The sequence below is a fragment of the Mesoplodon mirus genome (assembly GCF_964341445.2).
Source record: "Mesoplodon mirus genome assembly, chromosome: 11".
Classification (NCBI taxonomy): domain Eukaryota; kingdom Metazoa; phylum Chordata; class Mammalia; order Artiodactyla; family Ziphiidae; genus Mesoplodon; species Mesoplodon mirus.
Window position 1 is genome coordinate 79,368,838 of NC_138987.1, and position 25,910 is coordinate 79,394,747.

The 25,910-nt window shown below is 35.8% G+C and overlaps 1 protein-coding gene across 4 annotated transcripts in view; it reads right to left on the reverse strand.

Annotated features, from left to right (window-relative positions):
- The window catches only part of CCDC91 (coiled-coil domain containing 91), a 401,471-nt gene that overhangs the window by 27,608 nt on the left and 347,953 nt on the right, over window positions 1-25,910 (reverse strand). The window lies entirely within an intron of this gene.

Genomic DNA, 25,910 nt, shown 5'->3' on the forward strand with positions numbered 1-25,910 from the left:
ACTATATTAATGTCTATAAGAAATAGAAATTCTGTAACTGGGTGCTTTGGAGCCTTCCTTTTTTTTCCTTTCTTGTTCCCATAATTATCAGTTTTGAAAAGCAATCCAAATATTTTCATTTGGATAATACTTACTTATCTTTTTATATTGTGTATAGCCTATAAATAGCTCTTTATATATCATGTATGTTTAATTATATGATGATTATCTATAAAGTCTTATTTTTTAAAGAGAACTTAATAAAATAAAATTATATAAAAGAACATGTTAAGTCACTCATGTCATGATCCAGAACTAAGCTCTATTAAACTGTGATTTATATTATACAATACATCTACCTAGAGACTAGTACTCTCTTGTTGCCTGAAGGCAATAAATAGCCCTCCGTCTTATAAGATGACACACGCACCTCCACCCCTGCAACTCTTCCACTAAGATTTACACCTCTTGTCTTCAAGACCTGGCCCCCAGACTAATGCCATCTATCGAACTACATCATAATCCACCCTGGGAAGTGAGGTGCCTGCTAAGGAAAGAAAGGGACTATATCGCAAAGGCCCTGTAGGAGCCAGCCAACATGTACCAGCAGGAGGCAGGAGACTATGTACGAGACAGTGCTGGATCAAGAAGAGATAGAATATAAGCTTGGATAAGGGAGAGTTTATTGACATGAGAGCATTCTCTCACAGGATTTAACACCCTAGCAAGACTACATGAGATGACACTGACACTGCTATGATGGCTCCTGGAAGCATACAGAAAGCAACAGTAGGAAGGCCACAACCTATGGCTAACAGTAGAAGTCCTATCACAAACTACACCACCTAGAAGCTGCTGGCCTAATAGTGATGGAATGATCGATTGAAGGTACAGTTGAGACTCCACCTTAGAGATGATATCCTATAATCCATTCTCTAGGATACAGAATACACCCTAGATCAACAAACATTATAAGGAGCTGTGTTCCCAGGAAGTAGAATTCGTAGTTCCCAGAACCAGGAGGTGGCAGTAACAGTGGCCCTACTTATCATCATTGTTAACAGTTGGCTTGGAGACTTTGTGTTCCCATTCCAGCAAACTCTAGGCTTTAGAGGTCCTCATTTTCTGTTGCTATCCCAACAAAGGACACAGTATAAGTCCCATTAAACTTTAAGCTGGTACTGCCACCTGGTCACTTCGGGCTCCTCAGGCCAAAAAACTGTACGCAAGGAAAGAAGGCAGGGGTTATTGATCCTGATCAGCAAGAAGAGATAGGGCTGTTACACAACGGGGTAAGGTAAGACTATGTTTGACACCTAGGTGATCCAGGAGGGCAATTCTTGGAACTGCCTTGCCTCATTTTACCTGTAAATAGACAAGTTCAGCAGCCATAGCCTGAGAAACACGTGGCAACAGAGCCTTAGAGGTCTTATGACTGTGGATCTGGGTTATCTCCTCAGGTAAGCCCCCAGAACAGCAGAGTTCAGTCAAGGGTAGAGAAATCTAGAAAAAGGAGTGGAGGAGGGAGACGAGAATCACTTGTAGCCTTGAGACCAGGTAAAGAAGTAGGAATTACAGCTCATCCCACCAACTTTCCTTTTTTGTTTCCCCACAAAAGAAAATCAGAAGACCAAACAGAATCCTGGAGGAACTGTTACAAGAACCTATATAAAGGAAATAGACTTGAGTAGTGAAAGGAATGGACTGTAGACCACCACCTAGAGTCTACTTTCAGGACTAATTCCCATAGTTGCTGGGAGTGTTGGTGGCTGGTGGGGCTCAGCTGAATCCCCCTCTAGGAATTGCTACCTTGACCAAGGTCATGCCCTCTCTCTGAGAGTCTCCCATATTCAATGACTGGTCTTTGCAGGGGGTATAAAGGCCCAGATACCTTGCCTCAAGGTGATTCAACTGTAAAGGGCCAGCCCAGTTCCAGGGCTCTATGGGATTAGCTGAAGCCCTTATGCAGCTGCATTGCAACTCCTCCCTTTGCCCAAACCTACTTCTTTCTCCCCACGTAGAAGCTGGTCCTAAAAGAATTCTCTAATTTCCTGCACACAAATCTCAATCTCAAAGTTGCCTTGGGGGACATATGACTTAAGACAAACTGGTAAGGCTACACTGTATTGGCTGATTATTAGATCTGGAAATGGCATAAAAACATGAAACCCTAGAGCTGGAAGAGACCAGGAAGACCATCCTATTCAGTGGTAAGCACTTTTTTTGCTCCCGAAGATAAATTTAGAAAAGTGGTGGGAGGGTAGGAAGACAAAGGAAAAACATTCAAAATAATTTTTATAAGTCCCTTGGAAAAATATCTTTATGACTTTAGGGTACTTATTTTAGTAAACAGAAGAATGTCATTGAGAAAATTAGTAGTGCTTTTGGAGACTGGTTTTGGTGCCACAACTAAGGGTGCTACTGCATCCACTAGGTAGAGGCCAGGGATGCTGCTAAACAGCCAATGGCTATACTACCCCCAACAACAATTAATTATCAGGACCAAAATGCCAATAGTGCCAACGTTGAGAAATCCTGGTTTAGAGGTCACCAAGTATAGTACACTCATCATCTCACTTCATTCTTGGGATTAGGGGGATTACTGGCATCGCTTCATTACTGATGGCTAAATAGAAGGAAAGTGACTTTGCAAAGGTCAAAAAGAAAGCTACCAGTAAAAACGGGTCTAGTAGTTCATTCCATTTTATGCAATTTTTTCTGGCCTGGATGGCTGTCACTATATAAGTGGAGAACACTGGATACTTTTTACTTCCCTTAATCTCTTCCTTACAAATCAAGCCTATTTATAAAGCTTGATCTGCAGGCTCAAGACCGTTATTCGCTGATAACTTCAAACCCTTCATTATATTAAGAAGCTAAACCTTGAATTTCCACCAGAGAAAAAAAGTCATTTGCAAATACATGCATTGTGCGTTTACATAACATTTATTCCCAAAGTTTGATCCTAATAAAGCACCTCTACATTGTACAGAACTACTGGTGGATTTAATATACTTATATATAGCATTTGCTAAATATCTTTTTTGCTTGTCTTTTACCCCTGAGAGACAGGCTCAGTAAGTACTCTCAACATTGGTAATACACAGATCTGTCTACAGGGAGCACGGAGTCTAGTGGTCAGAAATATTCCTCTGGAGTACCAATTCTGCCATTTTCTAGTGGTATAACCTAGACAAGTTACCTAACCTTTCTCAAAGCTTAAGTTTTCTTACCTGTAGAATAGTAACTGACTATGAGGCCTGTTACAAGGCGAAATGCAATGACTAATAAACCATACACACTGAATAAATGGTAGCTGTAGTGAATATCTATTGCTTTTTGGCTTTCAGCATCTATCACTCCTTTTTAGTGGCAACTTGAATTTCATTTGGGTATTAATTCTTTCCCATTGGATATAGTCTGACGGACTGTAATTAGGAATTTTGCCCTCTCCTAGCCAGAGGACAGGTATGTAACCCAAACTAATCCAGTCAGATGCTCCCTCCCTGGAATTTATACACTGTGTGGAGAAACAAAAAGAATACAGTTAGTTTTGTCCACTCCTAGTAATGGTAGTCTGCCCAGTTATTGTTGCTGTTGTTTTTTAATTGTGACAAAGTTGTTAATGTTGCTGCCTCTGAATTTCCAAAGATGACTTGCTTCTTTTGCCCATTTCTAAGTCTAATGTACAGCCTTCCAACAATTCTGCAAGCCTTGGATATCCCTTCAACAAAATCCCTTATCCTAATGTTAGCCTGATGCAGTTGTATTGCTTGTAACCAAAGAACCCTACAGGTATACAGGTACTATATCTCACACCAGCACCAAACAGCTAATCTAATTAATATGTTATTAAATTAGGTACAAATAAGATTAATGACTTCTCTCTGCCTTCAGAAATAATGTCTAATCATTGATTTGCCTTTTGGTTTTAGCCCTAATACATATCCACACACAGTAAAATCTACATAGGAATTGAAGACTGTTTACCTAAAAGAAACTTTTCCTGTGGAGCAAAGGTGCTGTTTAAGCAGTCATCTCTGTTTGCTCTCTGCTGGAGCACTTCTTGGTAGGACTTCAAGAAATACAAGGCAAATGAAAAGAAACTGCATTTCTGATTGATGTCTGATTGCCTGGTCCACAATTCTATAGGCTCACCTGAGATCTTAAATAAGAATCTTTTCAGATACAGAGGCTTTCATTATTTTTGGCTTTCCTTCTGTGTCTTGGATGTGGTTGCTCTTTGGGTATAGCTCTGGGTCAGACTCTGTGTGGTAGATCTGAATGTGCAATTACTGGCATCAGGGTTGGAGGAGAGAACTACAGCAGTAGTGTAACGGCATGTTTCTTAAACAAGGAAAGAAATGAATAATCACTTTGGTTTTTGCTTTACAGATGCTTTGATCCATTTCATTTTTCACTGTGGGAAGATAGAATGGCAATTCTCTGAGTTAACTTTAGCATTCACTTCCCAGAATAACTCTTTCAAGGCCACAGAATATTATGCCTCCGTCAGCTGGGCTGCCATATGAAGAAGCCAGTAAGATGGCATTTCAGTGCAGGGCACAAAAATACTTTCTTTCCCATAACTTGGTACATAAAATTCAGTGCTCCATTAGCTTCCCACATCCCAGATCAGATGGTTCTAAAGGCAAACATAGTAATTCTTCCAGCAGGGAAATTTGGAAAAAACTAAATACATAAGAAGGTCAAAGACTCCATGATTCTTGCTGAATAATTATGCCAAACGTTAGATTTTTGTTAGAAAATATGAGAAAAGCCCATTAGCAGATGCTGCAAGGGGTAACTGTTCTTATTTTCAGTATTACTGAAGCAGCTTTTACCAGTTATGATGATGCCTGTAGTTTAGGCTGTTCTATGTCACCACTGCCCATCTGTCATCTTATAGCAAGTTTCTAAACAGAAATGGCAACTCCAAAAGGATCTCTACAGATTAAGTTATAACTATAGAGAAGCTGTTCTTCTGCCAAACTTAAGTCAGTTACCTGCCAGACAGGGTAATTTTTCCTGACCTATAAATGATGAGTGAAAGATACGCATAAGAATCTTTTAAGTGACATATGCATTTCATTGCATATCATTTAATAATTGGTTCAAAACTTTCCTGGAAAAAAAAACTTATAGATGGCATGGAAATATTTAGTGATTATATAATTTATCCCTTTTCCTAGGAAATATTTTACCCCCTTGTGGTAAAGAAGCAATTGATTCAGGGTGGTCTTTTGATTATTCTTTCTTCTTAGTTGTATACCCCCCTTTCTCAACCCACTGGCTGGCAATTCTATGTTTTGTGAGAAGTATAAGGACCCTGGTTGCAGGGGATTTCATCATATTATGGATTATCATGTACTGAATACATAATAGAACTCATCAATCAAAGACTTTTTCAATTCCTAAAGTGACATTTTCAACATAATTTCTTATGGTAATAAACTTATTCATAATAAAATTCAAGTGTCATCAATTATTTCAGCAGGTACTTTTTAAACCATAATCTAATTTTACAATTTATAGCCTAGTTGAAAACATGCTATGAGATTTAGGATACATGGATTTCAGCCATAAAAGCAGAGTAAGTGTTCTTCAGTGTATAGCTGCACCTATTCATTCTTTCACTTCCCCCAAGGGGACCAGAAGAATGAGGTATCTCAGTGACTACCATTCTTCCCTACATGAAACTCTACTAGCTCTTTCTCACCAGAGACAAACTGAATGCTAACTACTTTTATTAAACTGCGTGATTTTAAGCTTTCCTCCTTTTAAAGAGATTGTTATCTTTCAGTTCAAACACAATTAAGCTATCCTCACTGCATTATATACTTTACTATTTTGAGAATTTTCTTTTTCCTTATTTTAAATCAGAGATTACTGTATTGTAGCTAAGAAAACAAGTGATGATATCATACTTTAAAAAAATATGATTTCTTTGAAATAATGCTGGATGTCAATCCTTTACAGGAATTGGCCCTCCATCATAATGCTGACAAACAATATCCAGTTCAGGTGACTAATTTTTGTCTGAATAAAGCATTTCTGTGGTGTTAACTTGTTGGAAAGACATGCAAAATTACTGCAATGGCCTATCCTTGATGATAGTTTAAGGTCTTGAAATAATGGGGAAAGCCCAGAGAAGTCTACCATTGACTGATGGACTATTGAATATATTTAAATATAGGGACCTGGGCTTCCCTGGTGGCGCAGTGGTTGAGAGTCCGCCTGCCAATGCAGGGGATGCGGGTTCGTGCCCCGGTCCGGGAAGATCCCACGTGCCGCGGAGCGGCTAGGCCCGTGAGCCATGGCCGCTGAGCCTGCGCATCCAGAGCCTGTGCTCCGCAATGGGAGAGGCCACAACAGTGAGAGGCCCGCGTACCACACACACACACACACACACACACACACACACTATATATATATATATATAGGGACCTATGGAATTCTGCCTTCATTTAAGAAAAATGGACAGAAGAATGCCAAGTTTTTTGTTAATTCATAGATGATGACAAGCAAAATAATTAAAAATACTTTCCTAAAATATTTAAGGCAACTTATATATTTAAAAGTAGTTGAGTCAATACAAACTTCATTCTAGGGGCCTTCAGTCTCTACATGGTACTCAGACAAGTAACATCCATTCTGATCCTAAATTGTGTGTTCATATTGTTGATGTCACTGTGGCTTGATGCTTCTTTTCCTTCACTTTTTTTTACTTCAACCTCAAACATTCTCATCAGTCTGAAGTGTATTCAGCTGTGTGTAACAGAAATTTGACAAACAGTGGCTTAAATAAGAGTTTATTATTTAATGTACCACGGCCTCTAGGGGTAAGCAGTGTAGAGCTGGTAAGCAGTCCAGAAACCAGACTATTTTCCTACATGGGTATCTTCAGCATATATTTTTTCCCTTTTGTTATAAGATGGCTATTGCACCTTCAGGCATTAGCCTGTGCTTGACACAGGAAAGAAGAGGAAGGACAGGCAAAATACATACTTGCAAAAGCAGTCTGACCCTTTTTACTAGGAAAACAGTAGCTTTCTTAGAAGTCTCAGTGCCTAGAACTAGGTTACGTGGTCATTCAAGGCTGCAGAGGAGTTTGAGGAGTTGTGTGCTTGTAACAAACTATTAATGTGCTACCTTTAATAACCCTGGCATTCTGTTAGTAGGCAGAAGGGGAGACTTTTTATTATATAGGGAATTAGCACTGTTTGCCACAGTTCTTTAAGGCTAGATGAAGAACTACGGTCTCTACGTAGTCTTTTCTGTTACATTTCAGTCTTTCTTGACGTTCCCTTTTCTGAATGCTCAGAGCAATGACAGGCTGAGTTAAGTATTACAACAATCGTGTCCTGCCTCATATAATGCACTAAGTTTTAAATATATCTTTGGACTGATCATCTCATAAGTCCTTGAAAATGAGGTCAAATTTTGTATTACTTTTGTATCATATAAATATGATACTTGACTTATTGATGAACTTACTCATGAATTTCATCTCAATCCTGTTTTCTAGAAAAGTAAATGACAGTCTATCATTGTTGCTTTAAAAGTTATTTCATTTGCAACAGCATGGATGAACTTGGAGGGCATTATGCTAAGTGAAATAAGTCAGACAAAGAAAAATACTGTGTGATATCACTTATAAGTGGAATCTAAAAAAATACAACAAACTAGTGAATTAAAAAAAAAAAAAAGAAGCAGACTCACAGATATGGAGAACAAACTAGTGGTTACCAGTAGGGAAACAGGAGGGGAGAAGGGGCAAGACAGAAGCAGGGGATTAAGAGGTACAAGTTACTATGTATTAAATAATAAGCTACAAGGGTATATTGTACAACACAGGGAATATAGCCAATATTTTATAATAACTATAACTGGAATATAACCTTTAAAATTGTGAATCACTATGCTGAACACCTGAAATTTATATAATACTGTACATCAACTATACCTCAATTCAAAAAAAATTTCATTCTTGATCACTCCACAAGCAATCTAACTGTTCTCTGAAATGCTTTAAGTCTTACTGACTCTCTACTCTTCCCTAAGCTTATAGCTTTTCTATCAGCGTTACAACAGTAAAACAAAACAAATGAAACAAATAGTGTTCTGTGTTACACTGAAGCTCTTAGGGAGAGAAGTATATTTTAAAATAACTTTAAATCTAGCATTAAAATAACTGTGGTGTAAATCAATTATGACATCTGTTTTACAACTCTTTGCATCTTGATTCTCCCTCTCAAACACTGTCATCCAATTAGGAGAAATGAGAGTACAGACTGAATAGTTAACTTTCTCAACAAATGTATGAAAGTGCTTCCCTCACTACACTGTCCTGTTAAAAGTCTTTACAGGAATCTTTTCCTAGACATGAGTGTGGAGAAAACCCCTGGTCTAAAATAGAAACATTTTACCCCTAAGAAACGTCTTTTCATTAATTTATGAACACATATTGTATTTTTCTACTAACATGTTATTCATATTATGAAACACATATATTAAAAAAAAAGTGAGACTAAGGCAATTGAATAATGCTTCATTATATTTGAAAATCTTGGTTTAGTACATTGCAATACAGCAATTTGGCTCTAGATACTGTCTATTTTTGCACTTGGTTTTAAGGGCTGTCATAGCTGAAAAAGATGCCTCAAAATGATATGTGGGTCAAATCTGAAACAGTGTATAGTTAACTGTACTTACTAAATCAAGATTCTCATTTTTCAATTTCACCCGCAGGTTCAGTTTAGTAAAATTTTGAAAAGACTGAATTGAGTATTAGATGACACTAAAAACCTGTGAGAAAGTCATAGTATTTCCCTGTTCTGTTTGGTATTTTCAGGAGGAGGCCGGGTCATGTAGGGCCCTGCAACGACTCTGGCTTTTATTGAGTGAGATGAAGCTGTTTCAAGGTTTTATGCAGGGAAGTGACTAATATGACTTAAGTTTCAAAAAATGACTTTGCCTACTGTGTTAAGAATAGACTTTGGAGGGCAAGAGTAGAAGTAAAGATACCAATTAGGAGGCTTTTGTAGAAGTCCAGGCAAAAGACGATAGTGGCTTGGACAGTGGTGATAGCAATTGAGGCGGTCAGAATCTGGATATGTTCTAAGATAGATTTCCCTACGTACTGGGCATAGGGAGAGAGAAGTAATTCCTTAAGTTTAAGCTTAGACATCATCCTGGGAAGGGTTCTCTGATCCACGAAGATTTCATTCAGTCCCCATTTCATGGGCTCCTACAGCTCCCTGTCCCTCTTCCATCACAGCACTGTCACATGTGTGGCAATTTCCTGTTTTGTTCCCCCATATCTTTACTAGACTATAAACCTTGAAAGTGTAGGGATCATGTCATCTTGATTGTAGTATATACTTAAAATTTTCTTGGTACACAATTGTGTAAAACCTTACTTCTTATTTTTCAACAGTGCCATATCACCAATTCTATAAAAATAGCTCATGATCACTTAGATTTTACTATTAACCACTGTAATTAGATAACAGTATATTCTTCAGAAAATGATGGTAGCTCTTGAATGATTATAGCAAAGGCATTTAATATTTTTTATAACCAAGTGCATGAAAAAGTTTTAAGAACCTGAAGTTATATATGAGAATTGCTATGACTGGTTTCATTTGAATGTGAGATTGGCGAGACCATATACCTTAAGACACTAATAGGTTGAGTGTAAAAGTAAAACAACTACAGCTTCAGAAATGGGGGTTGGGAACATTCCTGTGATGATTGTTGATAATGCAGTTCAAATTTCTATAAACAGGTCTATTCTGACATTCTCTGGTTAAGTTTTTGCTTGGTTTGGTACAATATATACATACTCTGAGACAAAGTTCTTGAAACAGAACTTTAAAAGCCCAAAGTAAATGAACAGCATGGCTTTTCATGACTCAAAACTTGGTAATGGCATCAATTAATTTTGCTCTTCACCACACCCTATGTGCTTGCTATGTATGAGCCTAACAAAAAGGGACACATTCTTTATCATTAAAACTATTTTTGATAGGGCCCTGAAGCAAAGAAGATACAGTATCTACAGTGAGCAGAACTCTCTTGAGCTATTGGGTATAATATATTCCATGTAAAAATCCCTTTGCATTATCTTTAATGCTGTTTCTGTTTGGAAGGGAATTAAATGTATACTTAGCCAGTGGTGTCCATCCCTTAAGAAGTTTCTCAAGGTGGTGAGAAACTTGGTGAGCTTACTATTACATTCAAGGATTGGTTTTCAGCTGCTGAGGTACAAACCCTGGATTTACCAAAATGCTAAGCATAGATCCTTTTCTCAACAGAAGACTTGGAGTATCTTAAATTCATAAGGCTGACTATAAAAACATCCCCCAGATTGCCTAGTACACACAGAGTCTGAGCAAATGGAGTTAGATTACATACATGTTTAATGGCATTCCTTTATTCATGAAACAAAATTTATTGAACATCTGCTATGTGCCGGCTTATTCTAGACACTGAGAACACGAAACAGACAAAGTCCTTCCTCTCTTAGAGTTTATGTTTTAGTCGGGGAAATAGATAATTAGCATGAAATTTATCTATTTTACTTACTGATGTATCCTACTTGGAGTACTGCCTGGTACATGTTAAGTATCTGAGAATAGTTCTTGATTGAATGCATAATATAAACTATTAACATAGTTTCAGATAACATGCGCTAAGAAGAAAATAAAACAGGGTAGCGATATGATGAAGTATGCTTTGAAAGAGGGTAGCTAACCTAGATTGGGTGGTGTGGTATATTAAATTATTGTCTGGCAAATATTCATCCATTCTTTCTCTCCAGCTCCATGGGAGAAATAGATATTTCCACTCCATCGATGTTGAATTTGACTGTGCAACATGCTTGGCCTCATGGTGAGTGAAATGTCCTTCACTGCCTTTTGACTATGTGGGCTTGGCCGTATGACTTGCTTTGGCCAACAAGATGCCAGAGATACGACAAAATCAGAAACTTCCAGTGTTTATTAAAGTGTTTTGGGCTTTCCCTCTTGTACTTCTACCACTGACATGAGAAGAACATGCCTTGGATGGCCCATCTTAGATTCCTTCTGAGTTTTGGAAACTCTGTTCAAGTGGTTTAATTTCTTTTACTAAATTCAGGGCTTTGATGCTACTTGCGCTAATCTCTTGACAACTGATGTGGGAGTCATTTTGGGTAAGAAAGGTGAAAGGAAGGGATTTGTACTATGAAAGTACCCAATAAAAAAAAGGTAGATGTAAAACTTCTTTTTTTTTTTATTAACAGGATTTTTAGTAATTTAACCACTAAAATAAACAAAGAGCAGAGGAGAGCATGTTTGTTTAGTCCCGTGGCTAAGCTCCACCCTAGACAAGATATTTTCATTTTCAACACATGATACACAAGAAAAGGAAAATGTGAACCACAGGAATGGGATAAATATTGAGGACAAAAGCAAAGTGTTGAATATATTATAGTCACACCAAATCTTAAATGAATAAGCACTCTACACTGTAAAGGAAAAACTAAGCAACAAAGTTATTTCATATGCCAAATGTCCCCACTGATGAATTAAAAGCAGATATTAAAATTCTTGTAAAATGGCAAAGAAACTATGATGAATATTTTCCTGGTACAAGGTAATAATCACATTATACATGCAACAAGTATGAAAATATGAAAAACCACCATGGTGACAGGACAGGAACAGTGGGATTATTTAATAAATCAATCCCAATGTACACTGAATGCTGGATATAGAATTTATCCTAAAATATTGTACTTCAAATCAAATGCTGAGAAAGTCATCTACTTTGGAAAACATCTGGAAAAGACTCAAATGAAATGGAGGGATCTAACTTTGAAACTTACTAGTATAATAATGTTCTGACTGGCAGCCAGGTTTTGAACATAATCTTCTGTAACAACCCAGAAGCTCAAAGAATGATAGAAGTGACAAGGACCAGTGAAAATAGACACAACAAAACCTATACATAACACTTACTACATAGTATAGAACTGAAGCCTCTCCTTTTCAGGCTTAGAATATGTGACTTGATTTGATAAATAGTACTTTGCTGTCCAGTTTCTCACCATTTTCTTCAGTTTTATACTTAAAATCAGAGTTGTAAAAAAATAGCAGAGGCCATGGATAACAGGTCTGGTTGCAAGAAAATGGAGAGGAGGGTAGAAGAAAGAGACCCACTTGTCAGAGTGTGGAGTAAATACAGAGAACAAAGATGGTGCCAAGGACACAGAGGCCACCAACTTGATCTAGGCGAATTCAGTAGAAAGACAAGCCCATCAAGCTCTCTTTAGTAACCTTTGTGGCCATCATTCTATAAAAAGAAGTTCTATAACTAATGTATACAAAATGCCCCAGAATTACCAAGGGGAAAAACTTTTGGTTAACTCAAGGACAAGTTTAATCACTAAAACTTAAAAATTTAAATGAAAATCTATTTATACATACCTTCTAAAATTATCAATATTTAGCATAAGTACATAGAAACAAAAACCTTATCTATCCAAAGTATTGCATACCCCCTGAACAGTGTCACATAATTTAGGCATAACTGTAGAAACCTCAGGCTATTGAAAAAGAATGAAGTTGTGGTGGCCAAGTGACAAACTTTCTACAAGATATCTGATGAACCTGGCAATTGCTAATGCTCTGTTTTAGTAAGAATAAAACCCACCTAGTTTGACTTCAAAGGATCAGTTTTAGAATTAGCCAAGAAACTAAAAAGCTGGAAAAATATTTCTACTGTAACCATAGCATCTTGGAAAAAATTCCCAAAGTATGTAGTGGCCATCTGTAATGTTCTCTGGTTTTTGATACCCTTCCTATGTTTGATGAATTTCTAACCTTATGAAGTATGACTCCCTTAAGTAAACCCCAGAAAACTCAGTTATCTAGCTTGCTCTGCTCCAAAGGCTCTGCTAATCAGAGTCAACTGGGAAAGACTCTGATTCAGAAGTGAGCAGTTAGAGGAAGGGGCTCTGGATAGCACCCATTTGCTCATAAGGATGGGAAGCATTCAACTGTTGATTATTGCAATGACTGAATTAAACAGGGGGTTCCCACAGTGCTTGATAGGAATGCCACAGCAAACAGGGACTTATCTTTAAGCAAGTTTTGTGGTGTAGTTTTTGGTATTGTTTCTGGAAGCTTTACCTTGACCCTGGTTCTCCAGCTCTCAACAACTTGGTCAACAACTATATTTCCTTTTAATAAATATTTCTGCTGCTTAACTGGCCAGAGGTAGTTTCTTCTGCTTAAAATAAGAACCCTGATTGATACTCAATGGCTACTAGAAGTGGCTGAAGGCGGTAGATCCTCAGGAAAGTCAGGAAGATCTATGAATGGTTATCTGACTCTGTAAGGGCTGATGGCTCTAAAAATGCAGCTAATTTTCTGGAAAAAAAAAAAAAGTAAAATCTGGCAGCCCACAGCCCACAGTAGCAAAGTAACAAATTATTAACTGCAGTCACTTGAAATGAAGTGACAAATGAAGGCAAGACTATGGGAGATCCAGTGGCTTCTAATGCTGAACAATATGAAGAGCATGAAGAATTCAAACACAAAATTAGTTGCTTCTGATTCCACAATACAGCTTTAAAAAAAGACAATGAAATGCTCACAATCCTAATTGATGCTCACAATTCTCAGTTCAAGGCAAGAATCACAGCCATCACAGCCACGAGCTACTCCCTGACACTGTTCCCTGGGAGGGAAAAGCCAGCATTAGTGAACAGCACTGTCTTCTAGAGGCCAGGAGAGCCGATGGGCACCACTGCTTTCAATGTAGACTGCGGGATAGGGAGGTAGCAGACCCCAGGGAGAAGCACTTAACTAGAAGAGGCAGGAGGAAATGGTTACTGTGATTGCTACAAGGATTGGGTTAAAATACTTTGACCTGCAGTGACCACTGGCTCTGGCTACCTGAACAGACAATCTGTATGGACCAAAGAGATAGGCATCCAAAAAAATTCCAACTTAATAAAATGATTAAGATATCCAGGTTTAGTGAAGAGAGGTCTGACTTGAGCCACTGCAACAAAAATTTGTAACGTCTTTTCCAATTTCTAGTCCTAAGTCAATTCACAGACCCAGAGTTTTTTGAGTGAAGTAGAGAATGCAAGTACCTGAAGACATATATTGCAATGACATCACAGGTATAAACTGTAAACTCTCAACTTGGCTTTCCTCATAAAGGTAACTGCACTGGAGAAAGGGAAATACCAGGTCTTTTGGGTACTATTGTCTAATAGCTCTGATTAACACTAAAACTGGGGGCCCAGAATACCATTGTGAATTAGTGGTCAAAACGGATGCCTGAGGGAATCAGACGATGAATGCACTTTTAATCTGAATCTGCCTCCTATCTAGCCCGGTTGAGCCCTAAACACACATACAGTATACAGTTGGAATTGGAGGTGGAGATAAGATTACTAGATAGTCATTTCAATGAAGCTGCTGCTGCAGATGTGCATTCTTTATTAGAACTCTTAGCACCAGGTATATGACTATTAATCTGGCAAATGCTTCTTCCCTTCTATTTCAACAGACAGAGAACACCTATAATAGCAATTTTCATATGACAGGTAGGGTAATAAACCATTTTATCTTAGGGTTATATAAATTATTTGGCTCTGAACCACAATATACTTATTTCATTAAGACCATTACTGTCTCACCATTACACAGGACAACTACATTGATGACATATGTCTCCAGTACATATACATAATACATACTCAAGATCCTTCATAAAGAAAAGGTATGTAAAAAATATGAGTCTAATACGAGTGCAGTACAGTGGGAGATAACATCATATAAAAATATAAGAGCTACACCTCAATAAAGTTTCTGAGGGGTCCAGTGATCTTCAGCCTATCAGGATAGCCTCTTCAAAGTTAAAGATAACTTATTGTATCTTGTGCCTCCTGCCACTAAGAAAGCAGCACAGTGTTAGGTGGGACTCTTTGAAGGCTGTGTGTGTGTGTGTGTGTATGCGTGTGCGTGTGTGTGTGTGTGCGTGCGCATGTGTGTATTACTTTGGGAATCTTGCTTTGACCTCTTTATGAAGTGACCCGAAAGCCTCTAGTTGTGAGTGGGCCCCAGAGGAAAAAGGAGGGTTCCTAGTTAGTCCAGGCTACAGTGCATCTACCTAGACTTAATGACGAATAGACTCAACGGGTGTTAGAAGCGTCAACAGTTTATCAAGAGCCTGTGGTGAGTTCTGATAGAGGAATCCCAGCATTGATCTATAAAGGTTTGGAACAAAGTCATAAGGTTTACCCCATGAGACTTCACTAAGAAGCAGTTAGAAGAGTGAAACTTCATGTGGAATCTTCCTTGCTGGTGAGGGTGGTGGCAGACTTCAGGTTTTGGAGGCAGCAGAGGTTGTGAAACGGTTTTAGTGATACACAAGTGGCATAAATGGCAAAGTGGAAGCTACCATGGTTTTCTTTAGTGCTTGTTGGGGAAGGAGCAGCAGCAATGGCATTTCCTCACTAGGTCAGTACTATGTCATGGTTTTAGGCTTTAATTTTGCAAGCTGAGCTGTTTGTCTCCTCCAAATAACCTCTTAATAAACAAACTCCTTTTTTGCTTAACCAGTCATAGATAACTTCTGTTGCTTAAAATTAGGAATTCAAACTGAATATAAAAAATATATAATTTTCAAATAGACCAACACCTGTCAAATACTTATAAGATCTTAATATTAGGTTACTCTCAAATTCTCTGATAAAGGGATACAATGATAAAAATTAGTTCTTAGGTGGTAAACTGATGTGATTGTTGGAGCTTTATGTATAAAACTGAGGATTATGGAATCTCATGCAGGGAATCTCAGCTGAACCAATAAAGATGAATGAAAAATTACTGGAAAAAGAATACAGGATAATAAATATCTTTAAAAGAGAAAGAACAAGAAGAGATCTATGTTGGTACAGCAATCTCAGAGAAGGAAAAGAAGTGCTGGTAAAATTACTGTTTTGACTATTCATTTAGTATTATTCCATTTAGTATTATTATTTTTTAAAAATAAAAATAGTCTGACAATTTAGTCAGACATGTGATTCATCCATAATCTAATGGATTTCATTCAAAAATAACGTGATGATCATAAATGACATATCTTTTACCTCTCTGTTACAGACTAGAGTTCACATATCTTAAATAATTGGCCTCCCCTTAAGGAGTGAGCACAAAGCTTCCAGAGCAAGACAGGAACACAGAGAGGTCATGTCAGTGCATATGAATCAGCAAGGAACAGAATGTCAAGGAGGTTTTCTCTGTTTTTATATGAGAAGAAAAATACCGCATCTCTTAGAAAATGATTTTTTCATGCTGTTTCCAAGGCACTATTAGTTACAAACCAAATTGTTATTTTTGCTATTTTTTCAAAGGAAAGAACTGATGGCTGAGGAGATACATATGATGGAAAACAACTATACAATAAATCAAATAGATTAAATTTTAAAACTACCAAGTGTCTTTTAGTAATAATACCATCTCCCCTCTACTGAAAGTTGGAGATTTTGATAGTGGAAGGAAATAAGAAAATAGTCATTTCAGGAATTTCATTTAAAAAGCAGCACATGAAAAATAACTCAGTTTTTAACTATTTATATATTAGAAAAAGAAGTCAAAGAATCAGAACTAACAGGTATTCATAAATATCCAGGATAGTTAAAAAGACTATTAATCTATTATGGAGTAAGTGTACAATCCTACAGATATAATTTCTGTAGTCCAATTTAAAGTACACAAGAGGAAGGTCGTATATTTTTAAATGTTTTAAAAGAAACTCTTGTAGATATTAGTGCAAAGCCTGAACTGTTATTGTTCATTGTATCTTTTTTGTAAATGAAAATAATTTTTTCTTTCTATATCTCAAGACAGAATTAAGAACTGAGGGAATTCCCTGGTCCAGTGGCTAGGACTCGGCACTTTCACTGCTGTGGGCCTGGGTTCAATCCCTGGTTGGGGAACTAAGATCCTGCAAGCCATGCAAAAAGAATTAAGAAATGAGAGCCACTGAAGAGAAGTGTCAGACTGGAGGAAAGAGCAGGGCTATGTGGCTTAGCTCCAGGCTAAAATCGAATAAAATAAAATTAAAAGAAATATATTTTCCAAGCTAACATAACTTTAAAATTTAACAAAATGAATAGTTTCCAAACAGAATATGTTGGGATCATGACTCATTTTCTTAATTTGCTGCATAAAAAATAATTGTTTGCCATAATTACTTGTATATTTTAGTATATTTTAAAGGACTGAAATAACTCTGACATGTTAGTTCTATTTTGTTTTTTTTTAATTCCTAAGAGGAAGTATAATTTTAAGGGAATTTGGCATTAGCTTATATGACCCTAGAAATGAGTATTAATTCCAATGATGTATCTATGAGGACTTTATGACAACTAAAGAGAATAGGCTAAGGGCTTAGCTTTAAACACTGGTACTAATGGGCTGGATTGGACTAAAGGTACAGATAATATTACAAAGAATAGTAGAGCTAGGCTTGGTTTAAAAAAACAAACAAACTATTGTTCACTTATTACTGCTACCACATAAGCCTGTGGTGGCTTCAACTTCAGAGGCCAATTTATGATGCACATTTTACAGAAATCTTGTTTAAGACTGTGTCAATATTTCACCACCACCTAATATGGTCATGACAATTAGGAAAACAACAGGCCTGTTTTTTTATATAATCAAAACCTTAAAACCCTGCGGGAATAAAATAATATTTAAAGTATCTAAACAAATAGTCTTTGCTCAAAAGCTCACCATAGGTGAAAAACCTATTTAAAAATAATTTATAAATCGTATGTAATATATGATTTCAAGCAATTTCCCAAACGAGATGTGTGTGTGTGCATGTGTGTGTATGTGCACACGTGCTATCCATGTCTTTCTATTTTTCTTCCTAATTTATCTGGATGGAGCCAATTTAATTAATTTATCTAGACAGAGCCTGTAAAATTTATCTAATTTATCTAGATGGAGCCTATAAAAGTAAAAGGTATATTACAAGCTTGTTAGTGAAGAAACTGACAATCCTAAAATACCATTTGAAAAATACTATGTAAAGTAAATTATCAAACCAGATTTAAAGAGTTACTGAGGAATCTCCCTATATGGTTTGCAGTCAGATAGAACCAAGTTAAAATCTTGACTCTCTCTTTTACTAATCTTGGGCAGTTATCTCACACTGTTGACTTAGTTTTCCTTGTCTGTAATGTGCAGATACTATTTTAGAATAGTTTTGAGGATAAAGTGAAACTGTATAAGTAAAGCAGCTACCATGGTATCTTGGACAAACTTGGCACTCAATAAATGGCTGCTGTTTTGTATTTTTTTCTGATATAGACTTAGATTCCACTTAAGCTGAATGTGTCTAGTTATTCCTTTAGCATTAAGGTCATATTAAGATGGTTTTTTGGTTTCTATATTGCTGAATTTCCATGGTAAGTTTTTCCATAGTTGAACAAGCTTAGACCTTTCAAAGTCTTCTCCTAGGTTATATCCTCAATAGTTCACTCTAAAACTCTGATTTCCATGAAAATGTCAACATCTTTTCCAAATATAGAACTCAAAACAGGACACTAAAGCACCACAAGAGAAGAAGATGGTAACATGTGGGTTCCTGTCTCCATGATCAATTGCTTTCTGTATCATTGAGTATTTCATGCACTTCTAGTTCTCTTAGCTGTTGATGTTAGGGTTCTTCACTGATTCTAACTACCATGGTCTTTTTGATAATCATCTCCAGATATTGACTTCACTCTAGACAGTACAATGAAACTACTAGTATAAATGAAGTTGACAAGGCCAATTGCTGTGATGTAGAGGAAAGAGTACAGGATCAAAAAAGGAAAACTCAAGTCTCACCTATGGTTTATTAGATCTAGCCTTGGAAAAGTGAACATTTCTATCATCTTTGACTCTCCAGTTGGTAAAATCAGAATAATAACCATGCAGGTGATTTTAAGAATCAAATAATGTATGTAAAAATCTTTATATATGTTAGTTGTTAAACAAATATGTATTGCCATTATGAATACCAGGGTACAAACTCTCTTTCTTGATGATCTCATTTATCCTTGTGTCCTGAGCACAGTTCTCAGACTATTAAAGATGCGTAACATTTCTTTATAGAATGGAAGAAAAATTTAAACTGAAATTTCCCAGTACATAGATTAGAATGGAACATGGAAGGGTATACACAAATGCATGTTGTATAGATATAAGGATCTATGTTGTATAGATCAAGATGCTAGCAATTTGGAATACCACTTAATTATTCATTTCTTTCTAATAGTTTAATAGTAACATGGTAAAGGCAATAGTGGCTCTTAATAAATAGTTCGTGAATAAATGAAAACATATATACATGTTTTTTGACTTCTAAGGTTGGCTAAAGGGTAAGACAACATCTGAAAAAAAAACAAACTCCATCTCCATTGCCCCCAATAATATAAACTTCATGAACCAGGACATTCTAGAATTGCAACCAAAAGGTATATTAAGAATCTAGAAATAGACTTTTTAATAAAAATCTTTATAAATTAATTTGCTTATTCCTATAAGAGACCAAACCTGTTGTCTTCTCACAGACTATTGTCCATCCTCTTTTTACTATGTAGCCTAGTCCATATTTTAGTTACCATTTGACTGAAATAAAAAATCCACTCTTATCTCCATAGTCTTAAGTGATGTTCTGGAATTCTATTGTCAATGATTATCAGCACAATCTTTTTGACCTTTTTTCAAGCACTGCCATATGTTGTGATATCTACTATTGCTTCAAGCCATTTTTTGACCTTTACTTAAGGTAATATGCTCTTATACTTTCCTTCCAAAACCAGACTTTTACCTTTTTAAAGATATGGTGTTCCTCGTCCTCCACAGCTGCTTTGATCTGGTAGATACTACACAGTGCCATACGACTAACAAAACATAAACATGGGTCTCTGTTATCCTCTTATTCTTCTTGGCTTTTAATCTGAAACTTTCATTTCTGACCTATTCACAAACTTTTGTCCCTATTCTTTATTGATGACTGTTGCCCACAGAAGTGGTTTGCCAAATGGTTAATAGCTCAGACTCCAGAGCCAGACTGTCACTTTCTAGCTTTATGATCTGGCGGTTAATAATGCTATTGAGAGTAATGAATACGTACACATGCTCTTAAATGATAATATCCTTAGACTAGTGCCTGAAACTTAGCAAATGCTGTATAAGTATTAGCTGTTATCGTTGTCATCATCATTTCAATAGGGGGGCCTCTGATAGCTACCACTTCCTCTAGGTCTGACCTCTGATTTTCCTTCTACACCAGCTGCTCACCATTTACATCATGAGCTACCTAGCTATTCTTCACTTGGGCCCATCTCAAGAAGCTATACCTAAATACAGGCCTTCAATGATAGCATACCCATCAGGCATGTCAACTCCTGAATTCCATGGCCAATGACTCAAAGTTGACACTTTGATTTTATTGATTTGTCTTTGATTTGAATCAGTTCTTATCACCATCTGAATTTTAAGAACTCTAGTATATTGAAGGAAAGGAGAAGTCATCTGAATATCTAAGAAAAAGCTAAAACCTTTTAATGAACAATAAAGCTAATTCACTGTAATAATTCAAGAAGTGATTAATTACTTAGATGAACATTTTAATTACACAAAAACAGAGAATGAACGTTTTTAGATACTAACTGACTCCAACTGAAGTATTTATACTTACTGTACTTTGATTTAGAAGTTTTCCTTTGCTTTAAACAAAATTGCTATCCCAAAGACCAGTTAAAGAAGAGTACATTAATTGCTGTGCTGAACTAGTTAAGTACAAATGCATCAATTTTCATTTTCAGTTTAAGCTGGAACGTATGTTTTATTCCCTGAAACAGGAATAATGGAAACTTAATCTAAGCATTAAGCTATGTCTATAGTATCTTTTCTCAGTTACCCACTGTTGAAATGGAAATGGTCAATAGATTTGCCTCACCAAAGTAAGTTCTTTCAAGGTTATTCTTATGCAAGTGACTCCAGCAGAATAAGAAAGAGGATCAAGAAGATTGTTAAAATAGAAAGTGAAAAACAGCAATAAATCTGATTTTAAAGTATACTGTATGAAATAAGCTTTCAAAGAAGAGTATGAGATTGAAAAATAGTAACTTTTTAGATCATACTTATATAAATCTTTAAATTCCCTTTGGCATCAAAAAATGAGGTACAACTGAAAGTACAGAAAACAATTGAGTGTGAGGGTATATTATTCATTTTAATATGCCTTGGTCAGATAAAAGCATTTTCTAATATGAGACCCATAGCAAAAGTTACAAGGGCAGATGCTGAATTGCTACTGAGCTGCATCTTGCATAGGCAACTCTACAGCCTGCCCCAGGACAAGCAGAAGCAAGCCCAATCGATTAGGATGAGAAGGCGCAGGAGGTTGGGGAATGCCAGAAAAGTGTCACTTCCTTACACTGATGTATAAATTATGCACAAAATAACTACTATGATGCAAGTGATTTATACCAAGACTTAAAAACCCCTGTGGAGACTCATCATTTATCAAGGAAAATGTTACTCACAGTGGTAACATAGTTTAGAACTCTAAGAGGCACTGGACACCAGCTCATCCAACTCCCAAATTATTAAGAGGAAAAAAGTAGGGCACCACAAGATATTCAGTAACTTGTCTTGAAATCATGTTTAATTCAAGTAACTGTATAACTGAACAGAAACCAAAGAGAGTTCATTTTGGCCAAATATTGCCTTTTATTAAACAGTTTGAAATGCAAACACTCAAGAATATTGTAGAAAACCTGGATTAAATGAATCCTTTTAGAATTAAGAAATTATAACAATGCTTTGACCACAAAAACTTTGAAGTAAAGATAACTGCTCCTTACTCCTCTTTAAAGATCTAAATTAAAAGGATCCTCTAATGTGAAGATTATTTTCCTGGAGGTGATTTAGAAAATACAGGCCATAATTCTGGTTCTTAAGAGGAAAAAAAAATAATCTTTTATTACATTTGGATGGGATTTTATTTTTTAGGAATCACTGCTTGGCTGTGAGTAGTTGTTGCTTGCTGAATGTTATTCACACTTCCTCCCTCATAGCAAGCTCATGTGTAACACTCTTAACTTGTGGGATGGGTTGGAACACTTCATTCTAATCCAAGGGCCATAGGTCATTTTCAACCACAAATTCTTCCTCCCTAGGGAAGTGTCAAGGGATGTGGTCTTTCCCATCTCGTTTTGCTACAACCTCCTTTAGTCTAAAATAAAGGTTATGTCACTAATGACCAGGCCTAAAATGTTATAATGCCTTATCTGGCAATTAATATCAAGAAATCTTTTCCAGAACAGCACCTTAGGAATTTCAATTGTCTAGTTACAATGAGGCATAATGAAAGAATAAATATTTTAAAGGGCTGACAGGAAGAAATTTTCTCCTCAAGATTATTTTTATAGCCTGGAGCAGGAGTTGACAAACGATTTTCTGTAAAGGGCCAGATAGCAAATATTTTAGGTTATGTGGGTCCCATGGTCTCTCTGAACTACTCAACTCTGCTGTTGCAGCATGAAACCAGCCAAAGAGTAGCACATAAACAAATGGATGTGGCTGTGTTTTTCAATAAAGCTTTATTTATAAAAACAGCAAGCCAAATTTGACCCATGGGTGTATCTGCAACCCCTTAATCTAGAACTTGTAATGATTCAAGAGAGTTTGAAACAAAAAATTTAATTTTAATAAAACATATTATGGCTGTTAAATATAAATCACTGCACTTGGGGATACCTAGCTGATTCTCAGATAAATTGAGCATATTTTAAAATCTTTTTAGGTTTTCCTGTTTACCTTTCCCTCTCTATTATACAAATTATAATGGAAATTTCTAAATTCATTAAAAAATGAGACAATTTCTATCAACTAATGAAAAAATTATGAGAACTGAGACTGCAAAACTTTGGCTTTTCAGTTTCATACTAAATTTGTGAACTCAATATAATAATTTTATTTTCTGGGTTTAACAAGATAGATCTTACAGAGGATTTTTTAATACTATCATTTAGAATACCTATAAGAAAGGCACTTATAAGATAGTCACTGAAACAGATCCATTATTAATTTGAATTATTTTTCTGGTTGATCATTTGAAAAGCTCTCTTTGTTTGGATTTGATTACACTTAACCTTTGATTATTATTAGGACTTGGAGTAACAGGATAAGTACCATGTATCCAACTTAGTAAATAAATTAGGATGCAATTTCAGTGTAAATTATGATCCACATAATTAGTACATAGGTAATATAGGTATAAGTAGCCCCTTTGTCCTGTCTAAGATGTTTAGACCAGATGAATATAAGTATTTACAAAGTTCAGGGACATCCCTATTGATTTGATACAAAAAAAACCCTGGTAAATGGCATTTAAAAGTAAAACATTTTCTCAGTATAATTCTAATTTTAATCCTAGTATAATTCTAATTCTAATTCTGAGTATAATTTTAATACTCAAAAGGATTGGATCACTGATTAAAAACTTGTTGATTGTAGATACCCAGAAAAAGCAATGTTATCCTCTGTGGTGATTTGTAATTCTACTGCATTTAATATTGTAGGATAAATTATAAGTTATTTGAAAAGTTAGGCATTTCAGATTTTTCATTCTGTTTCTCTGTCTTTTAAAAGTAAAAGACTGAAGGAAAAGATGTAGGGAAAGAGTCTTCATTTCAGCCTTTCAGTGAATTTGGTAAAGGTAAAATGATATTAAAGCAAAGATTGGTTAGGACAAAAGACATATAAAGACAGAAACTAACACAACATTAGACTTCTTCTTACAAAGATTTTGGAAAAATTCAAGAGGGGATGATTACTTCACAGACTGGAATGTAAGCCCAGTTGGAACCAAGGTCTACAGGGGTTTTGAGGTGTCTAATGTTGAAAATCTCAAGTTGACTCTCTAGTTAAAAAAAGCTGGAGAAGAGAAAGGAAAATTTTTGTTCTGGAAAAGTGTTCTTCTCTGATGCAAACAGAAATCCATCTTACAAAGGAAGAAGTAGAGATGAGTTGCCCTAATTTAGTCTTTTGGAAGCAGAAAAAAGATTATGAATTTGCTAAAAAAACCCTTTTGTTTCTTCTAAATATTACTTTATAAGTTATGAGATGTCTTTTCTGTGTGTGTGTGAAAAATTTCCAAGCCCCTAAAATTCATAAAAATTAACTTGAAACACTGAAATCCATTTTGGAAAAGAATCAGAGTGTAGAGAATCTTAATTTTTAAAAAGTTATATAAAAAAGAGATCTAGTAATTGGTTGGTACTTTCATTTCAAATATTTTATCCACTTTCCTTTTTTATAGCTTTTCTGTTTGGAGAGATGGAAACATTCAAATATTAAAAGTATTCCACAATATGTGTTATTTAAAAAACTCTCAAATCCCAAAGTGGTGGTAATAAGCTTCCTATTAATATAGTGATTAAATCAGTTTTAATCTTCTGTGAATCTAGTAACAAGAATGGAATAAACTATTAGAATCATGTTGTAAACCTCAGAGGAAATACAATGCCAAACGTTAATCTGAAAAGCACACTTTTAATTAGCAAAAAATAGTGCTACTAGGCCTTTCTGTTTTTCTTCAATAATGTACATATATATTGAGACCATACTCTAGCTGTTCTATTTTATTAAATGTATTAACTCACAGCTGTTCTGGAAGGCAGGTATTAAATTTATAGTTCTTAACATATAAAGGAACAAGCATAGAGAAGTGGAACTCTGGTGCACAGAATGTAATATTGTCATGATTTTGTTGTTATTTAATGAACATTTCTAAACGTAATACTAGTTTATCTAACATAAACAGACACTAATCCTTTAATATGATTTCAAGAACACAGATTAAATGGCAGAGTTCATTGTCAGTTCTCTTCAAGGGCTAATTTACCTCACACAGGGACCAGGTAACTCCTGTAAAGGCATTTCCTGCTCTCATTTTAAATGTTTCTACGGCAGCCACAAGGCTTCTTTTGAGAGGAAAGTAATACATGATTTTAAAGTTTTTTTTAAGAAAAAATTTCCATTTTGATCAAAGAAATATTCATCTAAGATACTCTTATGAATGGGTTTGTTATGTTACATAACTTCTTGTCCAAATTTAGTGCTCAAGTAAGAATTGGCCATATATTATTAAGAAAAGATGGTTAAAAAAGGATACATCCATAGGAGTTTGGGATTAACATATACACACTACTATATATAAAATAGATAACCAAAAGGACCTAGTGTAGCACAAGGAACTATACTCAATATTTTGTTATAACCTATAAGGGAAAAGAATCTGAAAAAGTATTTATATATATATATATATATATATATATATATATATATATATATACGCATATATATAAAATACACGTATAACTGAATCACTTTGCTTGTACACCTGAAACAAACACAACATTGTAAATCAACTACACTTCCGTTTAAAAAAAAAACCAAACGGATACATCCACAAGACTTCTTGAATTTATTTCAAGTCTGTGTTCTTTCACTATCACAATTCCTGTGTGTATGTGGAAAGCATCTATAATTCCTTTCTTGTATGGCTGCTTCTGAACCAGGTTATTTAACATAAACTCCTTGGGGATACATATAGAAATAGGAGTTTTCTGGGAATATATCATTTCCTGAAAAGTCAGTTGACTATATCTGGCTCAGAATTTTCTCTTCAGAAGGTTACGCACCCATTGGGAATTTGTTTGGGCGAAACTGCTTTTAAAAACACCTTAAGATAACGTGCCCAAAGATCTAATCCCATATGAAATGCTTCTGTGAGTGGTTAAGTTATCTGAAAAGCCTACTTAGCAATTTTTTACTCTGCTGACAAACTCT